This window comes from Haemorhous mexicanus, chromosome 3, assembly GCF_027477595.1.
Source record: "Haemorhous mexicanus isolate bHaeMex1 chromosome 3, bHaeMex1.pri, whole genome shotgun sequence".
Taxonomy (NCBI): Eukaryota; Metazoa; Chordata; class Aves; order Passeriformes; family Fringillidae; genus Haemorhous; species Haemorhous mexicanus.
In genome coordinates, this window is record NC_082343.1 from 7,862,501 (window position 1) to 7,865,945 (window position 3,445).

Genomic DNA, 3,445 nt, shown 5'->3' on the forward strand with positions numbered 1-3,445 from the left:
CCCTTATTTTTGGGAAATAACTTGCACTATAAAATCTTGTCCTGATGCTTCTTCCATGGTCTGTTCCTTCCCCACCTGAACTTGATGCTGCTTAGAGGCCTCCAAGAGCAAATCCTGCATTTGCAGTGCCACAGCACTTGTGTGTTATTTACTGTACCAGTGTTATGCTATACTATACTGGTATAGTAAATACCCAGTTATAACTGGTGTGTTATTTACTTTATTGTACTTCTGCAACATGGTTTTAATGACCTGAAACGCAGAAATATTTCTCTACCACTTTACAAGAGTAATTTTGGTCTGTGGTGATAAAAGGTACCAAGTTTTAGCTGGGATTTCAGCATTGTGAGGTTCACAGTTTGCACATGGGCTAATGCACATGTGAAGATGCAGGATTGGTCTTCCTGGATCCACCCTCAGCTTCCACACAGTGCCAAAAGCAGGGAAGGCTGCTTTGTCAAATTGGAGGGATTTCTTGGGCACACTCTTTGATCAGTATTGCAATGCTGTGATGGCCCCGATGAGGGGAGAGAATGATGCATCTGACTCCATGGATATCAGATGGCTAATTAATTCCTTTATTATTAATTACTTTATTATACTATATTATTCTATACATCTAAAACTGAACCTGCCAAGCACTCAGCCCTGCACACAGCTGCACACTCTGCACTGAATCTTGTGCCTGGCACCCAACAGTCCTGACACACACACACTCTTGGCCCTGATAGGCCAAGGAAGCAAAACACCATCACTTTGGGTAAACCATCTCCATATTGCACTCTACTTTGGCAGAAACACAAGCACAGCAAATGATAAAAATTGTGTTTTCCTTCTCTGAGGTTCCGAGAATGCAAATCTCAGAAATATTCTTGGGAAGATGTGCCCTACATTTCTCATGTGGGGCTGCAGATCAGGAAGCATCCAGCTCAGAACAGCATGCTTTGAACAAGCAGATGAATTTTCATCTGGAGAGAGTGCATGAAAACACCAACCTTGAGGATGCAGAGGGAGCTGATCTCAGCAGTGAGATCTGTGCAGGTGCCGCACACATCAAAAGGAGCATAAACACACAAGAACCTGCTCCTTTTGAAAGCCCGGGAGACTCCAAGGGAATGAGTTATTGTGAACCCGATGCAAACCCCCCCGGCACCATCGCTGCCCCTCCAGGGAGATCCCGGCCCCGCTGTGACCTACATCGCTGTTCCCAGCGCGTTCTGCAGGGCGAGCACGCTGCCCTCGCCTCCCGCAGCACCAACAGCCAGCGCAGCATCATTAGCGCCTCTGGCAGCCCACGGAGCAATAATTGCAGGCATTATGAGGCAGCCACGGCGATGACAGGCTCAGAGGGCAGTGCCATAATCAAGGGAATGTATAGATAAGAACAATAATAGCATCCGGGAACTCGGAGGGAGATAACAAGAGGGTTATTGAAATGTGCTTCGAGGAGGAGGAAGATCAACTCAGATATGAAGGAATTAAACTGGCATTTCTTTTAGTTCAAGTTCGATCTCAGCTGTAATCTGTACATTCAGGGCTAGCTCCAACTCAGACTACCAACAAACACATACACACCCCACTGCTTCACGTAGGGAATTGAGCTAGATCACTTCAGACCTCAGCTGCACTAGAAATATTTTTAAATGTGGATTTATATAAAGTTCCGAAAATATTCAGGAGTAAGTTTTTCTCTGGAAGGTTTTTGTGTTGCTAGGCAAAACTGCAGGAATCATTCTGATTAAACCTTGGACTCAGGGGACAGAACGATGATTTAAATTTCCATTATTGAAATATGTATTTTGTAAGAGATTTTTAAAGCATTGACAATGTTCAGAAATTTTAAAGTTTTACCATACAGGAAGCTACGCATGAGAAAGCAGTAACATCCCTTTAACATTACACCTGTGGCCTCATCAGCTGCACTTGGTGGCAACTTGTGCATGTTTTGATTTTGGGCTGACATACAGCATTTTATGCCAAGCCCCAGAGCCTGCCAGGTTTTGTTGTATCCCATTTGCAGTGGGATATTCTAGACAAACATGCAGCTGAGCAGCATCAGTTCTAGAAGAACCTGCCTTAGAAAAAATAACAGAGGCTAGTTCCTGGGATTTTCTGAGTGCAGGTACACCTCTTGTATGGTCATTTACTGCTTGCTTTCCTCCCCTTCCCCAAAATAAACAGCATGCACTTCAATGTCACATATTCAAATTCCTATAATTCGAATAACCAGGGCAGGACCTACCCAGTAACAGGGCCCAAAGCACAGCTGACCTGAGGTACTGGCACCAGCTGTACCTCCAGGACTCCCCATCCATTTCCCTGCCAGGCTGCAGGAATTCAGAGCCTCTTCCCCAGAGTGAAAAATGACAATCACTTGTTTTTAAAATTTTAAAAGTTTAATAGAAATAAAACGGTTATAGAAATAGTAATATAATTAGAGTAATAAAAATTTGGACAATTAGGATTAGGACAATATGAGACAATAAAAACAAAGAGTCACAGACAGTCCAGGTACCTCTTTCTGGGCAGAACAAGCCCGAAAAAGGACCCACGTTAACAGAGGATTAACCCTTAAAAGCAACAGCCTGTTGCATATTCATACACCTCATCCATGATGCATAAATTCCATTCAAACACAGGATTCTGTCTGGGCAGTGTCAGCTTCTTCCTCTGAATCCTGACGGCGTCTTCAGGGCTGAGCGAGGCAGGAAGAATTAGATAAGAGAGCAATAAATTCTCTTTCTCTGAAAGATTTAGGTGTCCTGTGGCTGCTATCCCGATGCGAGTCCTCTCTTTTAAAAAAAGGATCTAACATAGCACAGTTTCTATTTTAACATTATGTTATAACCTCAAACTCTATTTAACACACTACTTAAGAAAATTACCACAGCATAACTTTTCAACACAACACATACAATATTCATTTCAATAGTTGCGAAAAACCAATCATAAAATCCGCATTTTTCACACCCAGCGCTCGGATTAGCAAGGAGGCTTTTCTACGGCAAAGCCGAAGAGTACGGAAACTGCCAGGGAGGTTCAGAGGAGTTCAGGGCTGGAGTTCGCAGCAGGGGCCGGGCTCGGAGCGCGGCTCAGCCCCGCTGGCAGGAAATGAGTTCTGCGTTCTCCGGGGCTGATGCGCCCAGCGCCCGCCCACGCCCGGCCCCGCGGCCGAGCTTCCAGCTCCATTCGGCTCTTGCCGGCCCCCAGGACGAGCTGGTGGCACCTGGGAGGTGTGGGACAAGCGGCCAGGGGTGCTGCTGGGGTTTTTATTGGAGTTTTTTGGCGCTGTGGCCGATGGCAGCGCCGGTCCCAGCGCCCCCGGTGGTTTCCTGCGCGCTGCTTTCGCTCTTGTGCTCGCCCTGCAGCCAGGGGCTTTCCGAGCTACAGCGCCTTTCAGTAATCTGCGGGGATCCAGCCTCCCAGATGGCAGGGCAAGAGTTTT

At 46.2% G+C, this 3,445-nt stretch overlaps 1 long non-coding RNA gene across 1 annotated transcript; it reads right to left on the bottom strand.

The window, feature by feature from the left end:
* Positions 1-2,386: 2,386 nt before the first annotated feature.
* On the bottom strand, positions 2,387-3,156 carry LOC132325760 (uncharacterized). Its single transcript, XR_009486006.1, has 2 exons — positions 2,916-3,156; positions 2,387-2,695 (listed from the first exon to the last, which is right to left on the bottom strand). It is a non-coding gene; the product is annotated as an uncharacterized LOC132325760 (long non-coding RNA).
* Positions 3,157-3,445: the final 289 nt, after the last annotated feature.